The following is a 20,909-nucleotide window of genomic DNA, read 5'->3' as shown; positions in this document are numbered from 1 at the left end:
GTGTTTCCCAAGCATAAATATTCACAGAAAGTTCGCTTAGACAACGAGAAATTTTTTTTTTGACAACTGGAAATTAACTCCTTACCAGTTCGTTCTTAACCTGTATTTGTTCAAAATTATACCACACATCATTCGTCATTTCATTCCGCTTTAAATATATTAATCACTCACACCTGGAGCTAGTGATTGAAGCCTTAACATGACTAAAAACGAATGATTCAATTATACAAACACTAAAGGAAAGGGTAAAACTATTCAGCAGATGTCGTCTCACTTCGTGGTTGCTGCAATGCAGGTGAGTTTACACAAATGTTACATAATAAATATTACATAACTCATATCACGGTACAATATTGAGTGTAAAATGGAAGCAAATCAAATAACTATGCCCCCTTTTCTCACGTAACAACTTGAATAATCCACAACACGTATTGGTCTCAGCTTAATGCAAGATATAGTTTTATGCAGTCCTACTACTGATATATCATATACGTTTAAGTTATAGCACATGTCGCTATAAGCTTTGTCATTTCGACAACTTACAGGCTGGTTTTAGCTCAATGTAACTTGCAAAATAAATAGGCAAATAAACGACAGAAGTCAATGTTTCTTTGATTCATTATATATATATATATATATATATATATATATATAAACATATGTATATAAACATATGTATATAAACATATGTATATATATATATATATATATATATATATATATATATATATATATATATATATATATATATATAAAAACATAAATATAAACATAAATATAATTTAACATTAGTTACCTGTAACTCACGAAAAGAAAGATATTGTGTCAACGTTGTCAATGTAAGTCAATGGTTACAGGTTTTCAACTTTCTTCAAATTTTTTTTTTTATTTGTGTTTAACAGAAAGAAAAAAAGACAAACCAATTTGTAACAAGGTTAAGTAAATGATGAAAATTTTCATTTTTTTTTTTTAAGGAAAACTATCCATTTAAAAAGGGGAAAAAATGTCCGTTTTAAAGAGAGATGCTAATAATCTAATCCTAATTATTGTTTTATGTTTAGCTAATAGTGTCCCCAGAAGACCCATAGATTGGCTGAATATATTACGCTGTGGTAAAACCCAACTTTTTAACTCTAAAGGGACTATTTAAAAAAAAAAAAAGAAATTAAATACTGTACAAATAAAAAATAAACATGTTTCAAGACAGCTTTATCAAGTACTGTATGTTAAACTGTAAATTAAAGAAAAAAAAAATCAGGAAAACAAAAGCAAAGCACACTTTTTAAAAAATTCAAATAAGCTACAGTATGTAGCGTATTTAATCATTTTACTGTTAAAACTTGCATTGTTTACTGGCTTATTACTTTACATTAAGTAGGTTCCTTTAAACATCATTCAGCCATCAAGTCTGATTGTCACAATTGTGCATGCTTGTTTTAAACCAACTATTATGACTCTGTCTTCTGCTGTCGCTATTATATCTGTCACTGTGTTCGATCATGTGCATGAATGTATGCTATAGTTAATGCCACATGCACTGTAATGTGTTTTATGTACATAGTTAATTTTAAAATAAACATAGCAAAACATTCATTAAAAGCTGCATTTTTCGCTGGAGGAAACAGCTGTGATAATGAGGGGGCGGAGAATGGCACAATTTATACAAAATGCACCAATTGTAACAAATTAAGATGCGGGTAAAAAAAAACAAAAAAACATTTGGTATACAGTTAAGGGTGAGTACAAGTGAGTATACCGAGGGTGTACGCAATTATTGATCTTCAGAAGTCGTAATACTCAAACAGCTTGTGGAAAAAAGTAGGCATATGGAGTATACACGTGTATAGCCCCGACTAAACCACTAATTAGATTCAACTTTATTGTCATTACACATGTACAAGAACAAGGCAACAAAATTATCAAGTGTGTTTCAAATACTTTTATACAAGTCAAATAGTATTTTAGAACTGTTTTTTTTCTTTAAAACTAATTAAATTACACATTGCATGTAGAATGATGTACTAAGATATAGTATACGTATATCATCGTGTGTGTGTGTGTGTGTGTGTGTGTGTGTGTGTGTGAATGCAATGCAATGCATGTAGGCATGTCTAATCTAAAACAATGTTTAAAAAAAAAAGAGAGAGAGATTAATATAAACCAAGATATACATTTTTATAAGAATATTCTTAATAGATTTCACTTAGGACCTAGATTGTTCTCATGTCCATTTCATTGTTCTCATTTGTCCAGATCAGAAGTGTGCCTCCCTATAACAAACTAAAGTTTTTATTCTCCTGTTTTGCAATGCCATCGTTTAATACTAGTTTAAAATCTCAGTGAACAAAGCTGTTGCAAATTATGTGTAGAGTTTATACTTAACATTTAATTAGACATTTTCATTAAAATATACGAGGGAAATGTCAAATTCTAATAATAACATAAGAATTGTATGAGTTGATTTATATGTGCTAAATAAAAACTACGAAAGGAACATGATTCACTTTTTTCATTAGCTTCTCATTTAATTTGTCAAACTTTCAGCAGTGACCATTTTTAATAATTTGCCAATTTTATTACATATTTTTAAGATTAATTTGCACCCTCCTAGTAACTGCAGATGCATCAACTTTCAGCTTGACATTGCAGATCTTCAACCTTTACTGTTTCACTTTCAGTGTTTGCAGTTTCATCAGGAATGCAGCTTCAGTAGACAGGATCTGTTTTGGGGTGTAATTCTTACATTATTTACACAAGGTTGCCTCAGTTTCTCACACTGTTGCTTTGCGCTCTGTCAGTTTCATCTTCATGTTTGATGCTTTATACTCTGCTGTAGCCAAGTTTTTTTTTTGTTTACAGCAGAACCTATCTGGATGTATAATTAATAAAGCAATACTCAATTCTTTTATTTTTAAACTTGCAGGTTAAAACAGAACATTATAGACAGCTGTAGGTGGGTTGCAGCCCACATGTACTTCATTTATTCAAGTGCTAACTACGAAATCAAACAATCACGCACTCAAAATGAGACATATGCCCAACTCTGAGAAGCCCCATTTTCTGTTGCATTTCATCAATATTTGATGTTTTCATTTCTGTTGCCATGACAACATGATTGCTCTGCCCCATCATATTTCCCACTTCAGTGTCATGTGGACTTGGGGAAATGTTTTGAAAATATAGATGTCTGTGATTTATAAGAGATTAAATAAGAATTAGGACTCAGCTGCTTTTCTCAAGCTCATGCTGATTTGGTTAGATGAACCACTGAAGCTGCACTTCATGGCCAGTACAGTGTGTAAGTAAATCTGAATACTTTGAATATTTAATTAAAAACCATGCACACTGATGATGAGTTTGTCCTGCACAACACCCCGCACTCTTCTGGAAAGAGTTTTCACTATACTGTAAAAAGGCTTAAGTCTCAGTCTAAAATGTATGTTTTAGAAGTTGCATCTGAAGAAAACTTACACTGAGTGATCTTGAAATATGTCAGTGCCTTTGTTCAGTGGCATAGCGGATAGGCCCGCAGGGCACACACCGCGGGGGGGGCCCCGCGTGATTAGGGCCCGTGTGATCCCCCGCCTCACAGCACTGACAGGTGGCCCAGTCAGACCTCTACAGCAGCCTCTCCCACCTGCAGCCCGAGAGCAGATCACCCCTCTGCGTACCGACGACAAATGATTTAGCATAGGCAGTGTGAAGGTATTTCCCTTGTACAGTCAAACTGATCTACTTCTACTTTATTTTAACAATTTAATTGGACCGTTTATTCTTTTCTTGTTCACAATCACAGATATTTTAGTGACAGTTTCTGAACTTGTTCTGAGTTTATTACATATGAGAGATTACTGCACATTCACTACACATCTATACTGACATACTGTATTCAAACAGCAATAAATTTAGTTAAATAAACATGCTTATATAAAGTGTAGTGCAATTATAAATACCCCTTTATTAACCATAGGCTGTTAAACAGAAACGGTAAAACGTGATGACGTCAGTGATATGCAAATTGACGTATGACGTATCCCCCCCCCCTCTTCATCAGGGGGCCCCGTAAGCGATCCCTGCAGGGGGGCCTCCGCATTTTGCGCTACGCCACTGCCTTTGTTTTGTTTTAAGGTGAAAATGATACATTTATTTATTCTTTTATTTTCTTGTCGGCTTAGTCCCTTTATTAATCTGGGGCCGCCACAGCGGAATGAACCGCCAACTTATTCAGCACGCTTTTACACAGCGGATGCCCTTCCAGCCACAACCCATCACTGGGAAACATCCACACACACACACACACACACACACACACTCATTCACACTTTTACACTACGACACATACAATTCAACTGTACTGCATGTCTTTGGACTGTGGGGGAAACCGGAGCACCCGGAGGAAACCCACGCGAACGTAGGGAGAACATGCAAATTCCACACAGAGACGCCAACTGACCTAGCCGAGGCTTGAACCAGCAACCTACTTGCTGGCGACAGCACTACTTTCTGTGCCACTGCATCGCCTATGATACATTTATATTGAAAAAATAAATTATAAAAAATAAGAACGTCCTTTTTGAACTTTGGCATAATCTTATAATAAATAGGACTCTTAACCAAGGCTTATTTAATTATGATGCGTTTTTAATGTTAATTTAACTTTGTTTTGCATTTCACCCGTTCTTCAAATAGCTCCCAGTAAAATCTGGAAATTTTTGTTCAACAGTTCTGTCTGGTTCTTGAATCTGATTGGCTGATAGCAGCATGATATTCTTCAAATAACACCTCTGGTACAGCCTCTTCACCCCTTGTGTATTACTCCACCCACATACAGTATAGCATCAAGCAGAGGACACCACAGCAGGGCTATTCATCTAGTTTGTCATGGGGGCCGGTTCTTGAAAAGCATCCCAAACGAAGGGCTGGAGAGATATGACTTGCTATATGAGTGATAACACAACTGCATAAGAGCCCATATGCTGTATTTTTCCTTAAGACATCCACGTTGGCTTTTTCTACATTAAAAAGTTTAGTATTATTTATTTTGAAACTACATAATATCAGTGCATTGCACAATAGACTTTAGAAAAGAATTTACAAAAATTCAAATGCTGTATTTGAGCACAACAAAAGCAGTGCATTCCTGAAGTAGGCTTCTTCTACATTGACACATTCATATGTTATTTTTGAACTGCATAACAATTAGGGATGCAACAATTCTAGATTTCGTTTGTATGATTATATAGTCTGAAGAATAATCATGGTTTCACAGTTATCACGTCTAATGTAAGTTCAAGCTTTATAATAGGCAAGTAGCTATTTAGATTAACTGTTGCTGCCATCTGCGTTCATGCATACATAATCATTTTAATAATAATTGATCTAGCATATTGTTTGTTTACGTTGCACTGAAAGGCACGCACAAATCTCACCGTGAGATGTTTTCTACTGCGTGCGCCCGAAAAGCCGCAAGCACGTTGCTACGCTTGTGCGCTCATATTGTCATTACATTAGAAAGAACATGCAAGTGGAAAAGACGTGATATGGGAATGGCCGCAGCTAAAGTTAATCCAGTGTGCGTCTGTATTAGCCTCTGTGTTCATATTTGGAACGTTAAACTAGCGCACAGTTGGCAAATTGGCATAACTTTGTTTAATTGCAGCAGTTTTGTATTGTGCCTTGCAACAGAAATGTGGCTTAGACAAGCCTTTACGATTAATTGACTGATGAATTAAAGCGGAGTTAATAGTGATATTGGCTAATTGTTGCATACCGATTGACGATATCAATGCATTGTACAAAAGGCCGTTTTTACAAACACATCCAAATGTTTTCAGCTGCCTGCGCCACTCTCTTAGGGTGGCTCGCGCTTCACGCAGCCTTTGACTGCAGCTCAAGCTGTAATGAACAGACGCACGTCACAATCATAACTATAGCAGCCGTTTTTCGACTGAACTAAATTTTTTTTATGTCTTGGTCACAGTATTTGAATGGCTGGAACAAATCGCCTGGGGGGCCGGGTTCGGCCCGCGGGTCGCCAATTGGATAGCCCTGCTCTACAGTTTCACAAATATCACTGCTGTTGGACAACATAATTTACATTAAAGCCTTTTTACTCGATAATGTAGTTGTTTAGATTGCAATTAGACAGTTTATTTGTAAAGAGAGTGCCTATTTTAAAGTATTTATAATTTTTAGAGCATTGGATTAAGTACATCGGCTGCCATCAGCTTGTCTGAGCAGACCAACGAAAGTGATTGTGGACGTTCCGCCACAAGATGGAGACTGAGATCACATAAGTCCTTACAGGGAGAAAAACTCAGGCTGCGTCCGAAACCGCATACTTCCATACTATATAGTACTATATAGTAAAATCAGTGTGCGAGCTGAGTAGTATGTCCGAATTCATAGAATTCAAAAAATCAGTATGCGAAAAGTACCCGGATGATTACTACTTCCGGCGAGATTCTGAAGTGCGCATCCAATGCACGCTACGCTATCCCATAATGCCCAGTGAGAGAATACATGAATGGAAGTGAGGCGACGCAACTGACGCAAGTAGGTTACGTGACCATGACAAAATGGCGGATGTAGTACTTCCAAATTCCATTTTTACTTTTCAAATTCATACTGTATAGAACATACTTTTCTAACGGCCGAGTAGTACGTTTAAATTCAAATGCAGTACCTACTGAGTAGTAGGCATTTTCGGACTCAGCCGCAGTGTTTTGTCAACGCAAGTTTCAAACTACTGCTGAACAAATCCTTATAAATAAGGTACTGTAAATGACATTCTGAGTAGATCTCTCTCTTTTGTATTTTGTATTGCTGTATTTATACCACAGAAACTGGTAGTGTTTGCTTTGGCTTTTTTGGGGTCAATTATTGTGATTTCCTGGTTGCTACAGAGAAATACTGGAAAATTTCTGTAGATTGATAGCACGTTATGCCATTCAAATGTGAGCATAATTACCTGTTTTGTCATAACTTCAGAGGTTATATGCTAAAGAATAATTCAAATACTAGCTCTTAAGTGACGTTTGTGAACTGGCAACAGATTCTGCTGTTCTGGCGGTCATCTGCAGATGTGAATGAGTGGCAAAAGAAAGTAGTTCTGCGCACAAGTTCTTTTTAGACTCTGCGTTTTTTATACACACAATTATGCCGTCAAATTGTTGTATAACCGCAATATTGCACTCATAGCAGTGCTATATGGCTGTATATCGCCACTGGTGGGGGGCACTAAGGCACTCAGTCTGCACCCTCAGATATATAGACGCGATCGTGAGCTCTTGGAAGAAAGCGAAAACCACTCGCACTTTTAGATGGCCTCATAAAACAAGACAAGGCAGATTTTGTTCATCTTGGCTTTGTGTCTGTACGTCGACAACAATTCATCCATGGCTCGTTATTTTATGCATATAGTATTATGGTGTAATGTCTTGGCTGTGTATTTAAAACATGACGGTTCCTTTGATTTCAATCATGCTAGCTCCACAAGAGCTCGTGATGCATCTTTGTAACAAATCAGCGTTCAGCTGCGTGTGTAGCTTCACCTTTTGGTACCCTTTTGAAAGGGTGCCGAAAAAGTGGTACGGTTCGGTACGCCTTTTGACAATGGAATTGGCCATAAAAGTGTACCAAACCGTACTGTACCACTCAGTGGAAATGGGCCATTAATGCACAGCGTGGGTCACAGCTATTGCTCAATGCAGAAGTATAAACTAGCCTTTATGCATGAGAGCGTCTGCAAAGTTGTGTGAACTGGTCTGGCAAAAACAAATACAATTGCAATTCATCCCTTTAATACTTTGGTGAATTGGTTGCTTCAGGTAGATGTTCGCAGTTTTATTGATCTGCTGTCATTTTAAAATGGGAAATGGATTGTTTTTAAACAAAATTCCTAATTTGTAGAACATTAAAAGTCCTGAGCACATTCACAACAGTGTGTAGAAAGCTTCCTGCTGCATAGTGAAACAACTGGATGTAAACATGCAATACACGTGTGCTGAATATGTTTGTTTGCGACGGAGAGTGAGAACAAGTGCGCTGTGTTCATCAAAATAGTACATTTGGTTATTCTGGATGCTAGATGTATGCATGTGAGCTAAATAGAGAAATGGCATTTTTACAGATTTCAAGCATTTGATGTTCATGAAATGTACAGCTTTTCTCACAGCTCCATGTAGATGCACAGATCCGAATCTCACAGGAGTCATGCAGGTGCTTTTGCCAATATGAATACAATGAATTTAGATATACTGTTTTGTTTTTTCCCCACACCAAACTGTATACTATGAAAGTACACACGTTCAGACACGCAAAGCTAGTCTGAGGTACAATAATAGATAAATATGGGAAGAGAAAGATGCTTTTATTTAGTGAATACCAGTATTCTTTCTAATAAAACTCGCTGAAATAAAGCTATAAACGCTGGGAGTCAATAAATGAACTGCCAGAATGCAATTTTAACACTCTGTGTGTGGTTTTATTGGCCACACAAATTAGGTCCCATATGTTGAGCAGAGCTGTCATTTTGATATATTTGGCTTCCTTTAGGAAATAACAGAAGATAAGGCTGATTTTTTTTTTTTTTTTTTTTAAGTGGTAATTTCTCTCTCTACTGTAGTTTTTCTCTCCAGCCATTCATATTGAAACATGAGAGAATGCACTTATAAACAAAACAGAACATCTCCCTGAGTGGTGGTTTGCAGGCAGTACATAATGTGTCTTCTGTCGCTGATACAACTTTAATAAAAAGTACCAGTGAGTAAATGTCAGTGTCTCATGTTCAAAGCTGAGAGACACTAAATGTGGCTATGGTTATTGCACTAAGGCCATGTAGCGAAGATTGTGACGCCTACATAAACTTACCCACAGAGGAAAGATCTTTCTTACTTTTTTATGCTTTTCCCTTGCTGACTTTCCTCCTACTTTTCTTAAATGCAGATATTCAATGGCTGTATTCTTCGCAATCCACAAATAACTGAAGTATAATATCTGATATATAACTGATAGTCCACAAATAACTCAACATTGACCAAAAAAAGTCTGAGTTTTACAACATACTTCGTAGAAATTCTGTAAATTTTAACTGCACAAACCAAAAGAAAGAATGCTAATCAAAAGCAAGAGTTGACTCGCTGTAGATCAAACATGATTGCTTTTATGTGAAGTTTATTCATAAACAAATTTCGAGAGGATCACGTGCTTATGATTGTTCACAGCTGTTCCAACTTTAGCTAATGACTGATTATCCTATCAGACGATTCTTAACTCACTATAAATAACCAGACTTTTCTAATCTCAATATCTTCGTCTTGAAGAAACCCCCCCACCCAACCCTACTTTCCCTCCTTTCAAACGGGCGTCACGGTGGCCAGCGATTAGCGCTGTTTTCTCACAGCAAGAATGCCCCTGGTTTAATTCCTTTCCAAACCAGAAGGCATTTCTGTGCGGAGTTTGCTTGTTCTCCCCGTGGTCACGTGGGTTTTCCCTGGGTCCTCCGGTTTCCTCCCACAGTTCAAAAACAAGCACTCTAAACAATTAATCAAAATACATTAGCTAAACTCTGAGTACACCTTTCAGCATACTGTACATATCCGACACTTAGCTACTACAAGCAGGAAGGGGAGTTATCGAGATCTACCTGAGCTCAAACTCCCCTCTCGCCTTGCAATGGGAGGGAGCCCAGGGCTTGAGGATCTTATAAGCTCAGGGCTCTCTCCCGGGACAGCACGCCAAACTAGCTTTACTGTCAATCATCAGCTAAGTGTGAACTCTTGAAATTATTTTACTTTTTTTTTTTTTCTCATTTATATGGAAAAGGCTTGGTTATGGATGTGATGTCTCTCTGTTATGGATGTGACGGATGTAAAATTGTGTGACTTTGGTAAATCAAATTTGTTTGAAAACATTGACAAAGACATTTTTGATTTATAAAGTACTGTAAAATACTGAGAAGGGTCTGGCTGCAGAGTTGAACTTTTATCTTCAGGCTTGCACTCTCCGGCTTGCACGTTTAGGCACCCACGCTTCCTATGCAAGTGACGTCACTTACAATTGACACCTGGACCTGTCTTGTAACATCTTTTGAAATCAACACAAATAAACCAAAAGTAAGTTTCCAGTTCGTTTGACGACTTTGTCTAATAATTCTAAGTAGCCTACTTGCGTTGTACAACATCAACCCCCCCAACCTCAAAGCAGTTAGTATATTCATCATATGATTGTATGCTTTGATGTTAATTTACCAAAGCAGGCTACTATTAACATTTATACCAGTGAAACTTATCATTTATATCAACTAAATATCAGTCTAAATTTACACTCGAGGCATTCTTCTACAGTTATATATAAAAAAAAACACCAGGTAAATTTAGAATTTTAGTTTTTTATTTTAAACATTTCAAGGAGTTGTAGAATTACAATCAACACTTAATGGACTTACAGCAATGATTCTTGAATGACTTGGGGAAACTATTCTTTATAACTATTCTTGATAAGTTTGCATGTCTGCGGATGAGTGCATCCATATGAAATCAGTTGCAGCACAGCTTCAACAGTCTCTACATGATCCCAGCCCAGTTTAATTGGTCCTCCAAACATAATGTTGAGATCAACTCTAATGAAATGTCTAGACTTGCTTAATAGAAAGAAAGCAGCACAGATGATGTGTAACATTACTGCGGAGCTGTTGTCAGGCAAGCACTCGTGGTTCGTTACGATCTGTTTACGTAACTATAGCAATTGTGGCGCCCGTCGCAGTATGTTACCAGAAACCACAGTGAAATGCTTAGAAAAAAAGAGGTACCCTTTAGTAAGGGTGACAGATAGGAAGTTTGTTGAAATAACCTCAGAGATTTTTCCGCAACAGGGACACCCTTAAGTTAAATTACCGAAGGACTTTTATGCAAGCGGACACAGGTGGCGATTTGTGAATGACTTCACTTGCAGAGGAAGCGCAATTCCCTGAGCGTGCAAGTCCAAGTGTGCAAGCCTGGAGGTGCAAGTGCAAATCTGCAGCCAGACTCTATTGTACTTGCACAAAAAAACTGTTTCACTAGCACCTTTAAATATCTGAATAAGCTATTTTTAGCATTACCTTGGGATATGACATTTAATGCCTTTCATAATTTGTGAGTGTATATTTAAACCACCGATTTAAATCACGGATTATCAGCATGAACCAATGAAATTTGCAAAGCCCTGTCCACACTGTGATATTCCCGCCACAGTTTGATCACTTGAGACAAATTTGGGCTACAATCTGTTGTCTTTGATTGGTTTGACATGGTCACTGACAGCTGCTTTTATGGTTGTTGTAAAATTTTCTCTCTGAAGTTTTGGCAGACTGAAAAGATTTCACACGCTTTTCTGCAGTGAGACTTCAACTATGACGAGCTCCAAACAATGAACTAATAGAAGCGAATCTAATGACTCGGTTAAAATGACAACTTCCTTAAAGTGTGTGGAAATGTCAACGCTGATTTATCTATTTATTTTTTTTTATTAAGGCATGTTGTGAGCCAAATTAAAGGTACAGATTGTTATGCTATAGATTTTGGTTGTACGATTATAGTTTGAAGAATCCAACCAACTAACCAAAGAATAAAAAAAAAAAAAAAAAAAAAAAAAAACGGTCCAGTTCTTGCTACGTGACTTGTAGTGCGTTCGCATCATTCTTTCAACTATGAGTGCCTGGAAAGTGTGAGCGTCTCAATGCCAATGTGCACACACAAGCCACGCGCCCCCATTGGAAATAAGGAACTTAAGCTTGCAAAAGGTGCAAAATGTGAACAGCCCTTAGTTAATAGCCTTTGCCATAGTTAATCCATGTGCATTATCATCTGTGTAATAGCTCGAAACTTTAAACTAGCGCACAATTGGCATAACTTTTAGTTGCTGCTGTTTTGTTCTGTGCAGAAATGCAGTGTTGAGAAGCCTTTATGATTAATTAACCCTGAGGAATTAATAGTGAAATCGCTTAATCATTGCATCTCTGTGTAACGTCATTAAACGTCAAAGTTTAGTTCCAAAACTCAAGACTGCAAGAACGAAGGACGCGTGAAAGTTCCCGATGTGTTCTTGATATCGAGGATGTGTGGATGCAGAATTAAGCACTGAACTCACTCTAGAAGTCGCTGAGGTCTTTGCGACTGAATAAGAGGTGGGAAGCGTAGCATTAAATATCAATTTATTGATTTGGACATTCTAGGTTAACTAATTTTTAGTTACTGAATAATAAAACACCACCTAAATTCAATTACTAACAAGCTGCTCTTACCATGAAACATATTTTGGAATGTGAAATTTTTAATACAATTAAACTTTTTTTTTTTTTTTTTAAGGGGAGTACTTTGGATATTTTGAAAGGTACTATCAGGAAGAATCTTAAATTACTAATCAAAAATTTTACAAAAAAAAAAAAAAAGCTTTGAATCTATTTTTGTGTGAATTTATTATTATGTTTTTTTAAATATATTTTTCTTAGTAACTTTTTTTTTTTTTTATTGTAATCCAAATTACTTTTATATTTTCGTTGTATATTCATTTTGCCATGAAATAGCCATGAGTTGCTGATGTGGCAATAAATCAATGAATTATATAGATTTATTATTAAAGTGGGTGGCGCAGTAAGTAGTGCTGTCGCCTCACAGCAAGAAGGTCGCTGGGTCGCTGGTTCGAACCTCGGCTCAGTTGGCGTTTCTGTGTGGAGTTTGCATGTTCTCCCTGCGTTCACGTGGGTTTCCTCCGGGTGCTCCGGTTTCCCCCACAGTCCAAAGACATGCGGTACAGGTGAATTGGGTTGGCTAAATTGTCCGTAGTGTATGAGTGTGTGTGTGGATGTTTCCCAGAGATGGGTTGTGGCTGGAAGGCCATCCGCTGTGTAAAAAATGTGCTGGATAAGTTGGCGGTTCATTAAGCTGTAGGCGACCCCAGATTAATAAAGGGATCAAGCCGACAAGAAAATGAATGAGTTAATATTATTAAAGTTCATACATATAACTTATTTATCTCAGGAGTTTTTTTTCTAAATGAGATTGTGAACGTAAACATTACCATGAAAACTTAAAACCCATTAAGGCAGTAAGAGTGTTTATTGCTGAAATTCATATTCAAATCTGTTTCATTAGTATTGTGCAAAGTATTTTTGTAAGGTTTTTGTGCATGTTCGGTTCCATCCATCAATCGAAAAGGCAAAAAAAACAAAAAACAAATAATAAATAGTTGTAGGAATGCTGTAATGTTTAAATAATGTTTGGTTAAAGGTGCGTGCGTGAAGGTCATGTGACCATCAGGAAGAACGCAGCGTCTCATTTCTCACAGGGTGCGTTCTGTGTTCTTGCATTCTTCCGAGGTAACCTGGCAAGACTGTCTTCACAAAATTGCAAAGTTGGAATTGAGAAACAGCCAATGTAAATGTTACATTCCTACTTTAGAGCCACCACAGGACAAAAAAAGGCATCAAATCATTAGCCTTCAAATGCGGGCTTTGGGACTCGATTACACACAAGCTTATTTATGGACCCTTTTTATGACCTGTTCACACTCTCCTGATCTCACCAAATCATTAGGATGGTAACAAGCAACCTTCACTAATGCTTCAATTAGGAGCTTGAATTTGGCCACCTGCCTCACTTTACCAAGTAATTATATCATGTAGTTGCAGGTGTGTGTGTGTGTGTGTGTGTGTGTGTGTGTGTGTGTGTTTACCTGGGGCTATGTTAAGAGCACATTTTATTTTATGTAAGACTCTCCAAATCTGTTTATGGCTATTATTATTCTCTCTTTCTCTACTGCTATCGCTTTATCTCCATGATGCATTTTGATCATGTTCAGATCGTTCCCCTAGGGTTACATTTGTAACGCCCACCGACATCAACATCAAACCCTTGCCGCAGTGAGAAACATTACACTCACGTGCCATACAAATACGCTCTCTGCGCATTAGAGCATGATAATACGCCTCCTTGCATATCCTGTTGGACTGCTAGGTTATCGTAAGCATAGATATGATACGGCCACTTTCACATCAGGCTGCCTGCAGTAGTGAGAAATGAGAGCGCTGATATTTACCAGCACCAACGCTCTGCAGTTTCCATGTTTTGGTATTTTTCTGTACCTGTTTAGTCTGAATATTGAGTTTTAATGAAGTGTCATTTGGATTACAGTATTAAATATGCATGCCGCACACACGTAAACAGTCTCAAAATGTCATGTCTGAAGTCATATTTCCCCTGTTGCTCATTACCTAGTCATATCCTGTGCAATGTGCTGCATGCTGCCGTCTATCAGTCTCTCCTGCCAATAGATTTGCATGTTTCTCTATTAATTAAAGGGATGGTTCACCCAAAATTAGCATTTTGTTATCTTTTACTCAGCCATATGGTCTGAATCATTATGTTTTCTCATATGGAGCACAAAAGTAGTAGTTTAATAGAATGATGGACGATTCCCATCACTGACAAGTTCCAGAAAAGAGTAATACTTGTGCATCATATTTCAGAAGAAATATTAATTACAACTATCCATATAAGGCTCTATCTATTAGTTCAATGACAGAACTAACAGCATGGGTAAGGGTTAAATGTATTTAAGCCTTTCCTAGCACATCTGAAAATAAATATATTTTTATTTGTTAGAACTTGTATTAATTTGTTTCCAGCTCCAAATTTAATCTGACTCCAGTTTCATCGTCTACCCAGTCGCTTAGAGTCAGTATGCTGGTCAGTTACATATGCTCACGGACACAACCTCACTAATTCTGTGTCTTGGATAGAGGATACAATTGTAAATTCATTTCCTTTAAGTTTTTTTTTTAGGTAATTATTAGACCCTCCCATGCTTGATTTAAACAAAGAAATGTTGATTTAGCCACTAGATTATATTATACTAAGTCAGTTATTGTCAGAAATCAACAGGTCTCTAATGGTGTGCCTATGCTCCATCCATTGAGCCTGAATGTATGAACACTGGTTGTAGGCTGCAGAAACATCAGCCTAAAGAATTTACTAGTTACAATGATTTCAGGAGAACATAAAATATGTCAAATATACATTTTATTTGTCTGGTTGAGATTTTCCATTGTAATTCACATAGTTAAACAACACAAGCCAATTCAGAAATGTATCTCAATGGTGGGTGACTGAGACAGATGAACAATTGGTTTCCTTGCTGATCTTCTCAGATTAGAAAGTTTATTGTTTTAGTGCCTGACAATTCTTATCATCTCGCCTCATGGAATTCCACAACAGTTCTCAGGGTCTGATATTATGAAGAGACTTAGCCATCCTTACACCTATAACCTTTTAGAATACATTCTTTAATTTATAATTTTTTCTTTCGGCTTAGGCACTTTTATTAATCTGGGGTCACCACAGCGGAATGATCCGCCAACCTATTTAGCATATGTTTTAGGCAGCTGATGCCCTTCCAACCCGTCAATGGAAAAACATCCACACACTCTACAGACAAATTAGCTTACCCAATTCTCCTGTACGGCATGTCTTTGGATTTGTGGCGGAAATCCGCGCGAATGCGGGGAGAACATGCAAACTCCTTACAGAAATGCCAACTGACCCAGCTGAGGCTCAAATCAGTGACCTTCTTGCTGTAAGGTGACAGCACTACCTACTGCTCCACTGTGTCACCCCTTTTTTAGAATATTAAAAAATATATATATATTTGTAAATCTGTAAACACTGACTTGCTTTATTTTTTTCTTCTATACCAGGGGTGTCAAACTAGATTCCTGGAGGACCGCAGCCCTGCCGAGTTTGTCCAGCCCTGCTTCAACACTTCTATCTGTAGGTTTAAAACAAGCCGAAAACACTTAGTTTGATCAGGTGTGTTTAATTAGGGTTGGAACTAAACTGTGCTGAGTTATGGGCCTACCAGGAAGTTTGACACCTGTGTTTAATATTATACTCCATAGGTATCAATGGTTATAGGTTTGCAAAATACATATAAATAGTTTGTATTGTATTCATTCATTTATTTTCTTGTTGGCTTATTCCCTTTATTAATCTGGGGTCGCCACAGCGGAATGAACCGCCAACTTATCCAGCACGTTTTTACGCTGTGGATGCCCTTCCAGCCGCAACCCATCTCTGGGAAACATCCACACACACTCTCTCACACACACACACACACACACTCATACACACAGAAACGCCATCTGAGCGGAGGCTCGAACCAGCAACGCAGCGACCTTCTTGCTGTGAGGTGACAGCACTACCTACTGAGCCACTGCATCGACCCCTTTTAGAATATTAAAAAAAATGATATTTGTAAATCTGTAAACACTGACTTGCTTAGTTTTTTCTTCCATACCAGGGGTGTCAAACTCCCGCAGCCCTGCAGAGTTTAGTTCCAGCCCTGCTTCAACACTTCTATCTGTAGGTTTAAAACAAGAATAAAGCACTTAATTAGTTTGATCTGGTGTGTTTAATTAGCGTTGGAACTAAACTGTGCAGAGTTATGGGCTGCGTCCGAAACAGCATACTTCCTTACTATATAGTATGCTAAAATCAGTATGAGAACAGAGTAGTATGTCCGAATTCATAGAATTCGAAAATCAGTATGCGAGAAGTACCTGGATGACTTACTACTTCCGGCGAGATTCTAGAGTGCGCATCCCATGCATGCTGCGCTATCCCATTATGTTTGACACCTGTGTATAATACGATACTTTAAAGCAGTGGTGGCCAACCCTGTTCCTGGAGAGCCACCTTCCTGCAGATTTCAGTTGCAACTCATATCCAAACACACCTGTCTGCAATTATCACGTGGTGTTCAGGTCCTAATTAATTGGTTCAGGTGTGTTTGATTATGGGTAGCAACTGAAATCTACAGGAAGGTGGCTCTCCAGGAACAGGGTTGACCACCCCTGCTCTAAAGGTATTAATGGTTACTGGTTTGCAAAATACATGCAAATAGTTTGTATTGTATTCAACAAAACTAAATCCCAAACTGGTTTAGACAATACAACGAGATGTTGCAAAAGCAAAAAAAAGAAGCCTCTACTAGCAAAAACTGGATCTTTTGAGAAACCTTTCCCATGCTTAGACATGATCAGTCAATCTTGGAAAATTAGACTCTTGCAATATCCAAGATCAAAATATCCACTAAGTGCCTCAAGCTAAACTCGTTGACGTCTTTTAATTAGTCTATTAGTGACTGGTTGTTCTTGAACAATTTGTTCACTTTGACCCCATTTTTAATAAGGCTTGGGAGCTATGAGTCTCAGTAGATGAATTGTTTTTGATTTTATGCTGTGAATCTTCAGTTCTTTTTCAGAATTTGCCATTTAGTTTATCTTTCTTGGTAAATGCTTATAGTCTTCAATCTAAAAAATACTTTTATTTTTCAGATGGACTTTCGAGAAACAACGCACACACGTCTCCAATTTCTGTAGAATTCAACCAGTCAGAGGATGATTTAAAATATGCTGACGCATTTCCAGTTTGTGTGGCATGCGTCAGACCTTCAGGAAATGATCAGTGGCTGTGACATCTGAGGCTGAGACTACAGCATTTCGGATGGCCTTGGGGTGAGTAAATTAAATTAAAATAGGACTTGAGTTCATCCTGTAGTAATTGAATGAATCATTAGTTCTTTGCATTTTGGTGGACCTCATGCGAGTCGTCACTCGCATTCAACACGTTGCCATAGAATGAGGACAAATTGCAAGGGGGGATTTTATATTTTCTTATGTCTATAGCAAGGGTACATGAATTGTGTAGAAATAAATTAGTTTTTATAATAAGAGATTTAAAAAAGACTTGTCAGTTTCTTTGTTAGTTGTTTACATATTTGTCTAACATTCACTTGTGATATGGATAATATATACCTTATTTGTTCCTTAAAAATATGTTTCTATATTAAATAATATTTCTGTAGCTTCCCTTTAAAAAAAAAAAATACTTGCTCTAAATCAGTGCACTTTAAATGTTCCTGTGAGTGCAAATTAAATCAAGTTGTTAAAGTAATTGTTGAGATTTTGATTAACACATTCCCAGTCTTTGTTCAATAAGCATGCTCAATTAAATCACACATTGTGCTGGTTTGCAGTTTTGTCATTAGCACACTCTAAGTGTACTCTTGAAAATTAAGTTTCTAAAAGGGGTTTTTACGTTGACTGTAAAGAATAGCATTTTTAGCTATCCCCATAATGTTTGTTGTGTCCAGTATCTGTGGTTATTATAAGCAATTCAGTGTGTGTGTGTGTATGCATTGTGTATATGTACAGTTGAAGTCAGAATTGGTACCCCCCTGTTGATATTTTTACTATCATTTTTTTTTCCAATTTCTGTTTAACAGAGAGATTTTTTTTTTCATGCATTTCTAAGCATAATAGTTTTAATAACTCATCTCTAATAACTAATTTATTTTATCTTTGCCATGACATTAAATAATGACTAGATACTTTTAAAGAGACTTCTATGAAGCTTAAAGTAACATTTTAAAGGGTTAACGAGGCAGGTTAGGGTATTTAGGCAAGTTGTTGTATAATGATGGTTTGTTCTGTTGACTATCAAAAGCAAATATAGCTTAAAGGGGTTAATAAGGTTGACAAAAAATATTTATAAAAAAAAAAAAAAAACAGCTTTTTATTCTAGCCAAAATAAATAATAATTATATTATAAAATAATATATATATATATATATATATATATATATATATATATATATATATATATATATATATATATATATATATATATATATATATAGTTAATGAAATGTAGTTAATGAAATGAAGTTAAATTTACATGCTTACATAAAGTGTAGTGCAAATATAAATACCCCTTTGTTACCCACAGGCTATTAAACAAACAGAAATGGAAGAACGTGATAATGTCAGCAATATGCAAATTAACGTATGATGTAATCTAGCAACTTTTCGGCCAGAGCTTAACGCCTTTTCGTTGAAAATAGTTGGCAACAGTGTCGGGAAATACAGCTCTTCCCACCTGATGACTATTGAAATGGAAAAATATATATATATTTATAAATACTTAAAAATTTTAAATTTTTATTATTATTTGGTCTCATTTAGGTTCAAGACTGTGGAACGTACTTTTACATTTTTCGGAAACTTGGAATTTAATTCAGGTCTGAATGGGTTTAAATCACTTTTAAATAATCTAAATTATCATTTTACAGTATAAAGAACTATTTCCGGAATAATAATATAAAATAGGTTTTATAATCTTTTTTTAAGGGATCTTCATGAAAACCATCAATGTTAAGAGAATCCAAGAGTGCATTTTATTTTTGATACTGAAGATCAGAACAAATCAGATTTGTAGCGTGATTGTAATGTTGACACTGCATCAGTAAATATCAAGCTTGCATGATTACAAAAGCAGTCAAATGGCTCACCATGCAATCTCCTCTCATTATCCAATATCTAGTCAGGAAGAAACACGCTGAAAGGAGAGAATGCTGCACACAAACACATTAATTGATGGTTATTTTATTTTCATGTCTCCCAGATCTAATTGAGGTCACCAAACTTGACAAGATTACTCTTCTAGTGTGTCTGGCTAATCTTCTAATGCATTTACTTTAGCCTCAGACCTTTTAATGACCATTTGCACAAGCAAACAACGCAGATATGTAAAAGACACCACTTCCTCCTGCAATCAAATCTGTGGTGAAACAATCTGCTTTTCTAGTTTTTCTTTCTTCAGCATCTCTGGATGATGTGCTTTGCTTACACTTATCGTCCAATGTCAGATTACTGGCAGTGAAGACCCTGTCTCTCTCAGCCTCTGCATGCTTTTCACCCTCAGGTGTTTTCACCATACAATTGCCAAGTGACAGAAATGTCAAAGCAGAAGGTCACAAAGCCTTTCTCCTTGATTATGACAAGCTTTAACGACCTTCGGGAGAGAGGAATAACAGGGATGGCTTGCGGTAAAATGTAAGTGATGGGACTCTAAAGGCTAATGCCTCCGATCACAGACTTGACTCGCAGGATGTGTTTTTGAGTTGGGTAACTTCCCGTTTCAGAGCTCTCCGGTCCACATCAATCTTTTTTTCAGGGCATTGATTTGGTACTTTTCATTATGTGAAAGACACTGAGGGAACTTTCCTAAGCTTCACTTGTCTAATGGTTTCCTATTTAATTTATCGTGTTTTAAATCTAATCATAAAGGTTATTAATGGACATTTTTTCACATTGGATTCCAATGTACATATTTTTTGTTTTTTTTATTGTTGCATTTATGTCATATGGCTGAATAAGAAAACAAAGAAAACATGTTAAGCTTGTCATTATTTGAAAATGCAGCTAAAGCCTATCATTTACCTGTAACCATTTACTTCAAGAAGCATTTCCATTTTTTTTTTAAGCTGTATGACAAAATATGTGTCTTACTTTATCTTTTAGAAATGATTGCCTAATTCAGTCGAAATGTTACATTTTTAACTAATCAACTAATCAGCCGGATTATTTAAAGAAATCATATATATATATATATATATATATATATATATATATATATATATATATATATATATATATATATATATATATATATATATATATATATATAATCACATGATTAGCAGTGCGATATGGCTGCATATCAGCACTGGTGGGAGGTAGTATGTAAACCTTAATTAGTTTTCACTACCCATTGCTTGTGAATGGTTTGTTTAATGGTCAATACACGAGTGGTTGATCTGATCACTTTTTTGTTATGACTGATATATTTTCAACCTTGTTATAATCTTTGCTTTTTTACAAAATGGTAAAAAGTGCCTATATATTCAGAAAATTTCAGCACAGACGCACTCAAAATGCATGCTTCAGACTATATTTTTGCAAAATGCCAAATATGTATGTTGCACCAGATAAGTTTGTTTGTATAACTTGAGGCCACTGTTCAGTTTTGCAT

General features: G+C 36.5%; 1 long non-coding RNA gene across 3 annotated transcripts; it reads left to right on the top strand.

Annotated features, from left to right (window-relative positions):
* Positions 1-224: 224 nt before the first annotated feature.
* LOC137489177 (uncharacterized) lies at positions 225-20,268 on the top strand. Of its 3 annotated transcripts, none has more exons than XR_015523190.1 (4): positions 225-295; positions 15,734-15,806; positions 17,372-17,551; positions 19,800-20,268. It is a non-coding gene; the product is annotated as an uncharacterized LOC137489177 (long non-coding RNA). The 3 variants fall into 3 exon arrangements; XR_015523188.1 differs by having other exon boundaries at positions 19,698-20,268; XR_015523189.1 differs by having other exon boundaries at positions 19,061-20,268.
* The last annotated feature ends 641 nt before the right edge of the window (positions 20,269-20,909 follow it).

Source organism: Danio rerio, chromosome 23 (assembly GCF_052040795.2).
Source record: "Danio rerio strain M-AB ecotype USA chromosome 23, GRCz13ab, whole genome shotgun sequence".
Lineage (NCBI taxonomy): Eukaryota > Metazoa > Chordata > Actinopteri > Cypriniformes > Danionidae > Danio > Danio rerio.
The sequence above is the reverse complement of the archived record's forward strand: the minus strand, read 5'-3'. Positions and strand labels throughout refer to the sequence as shown.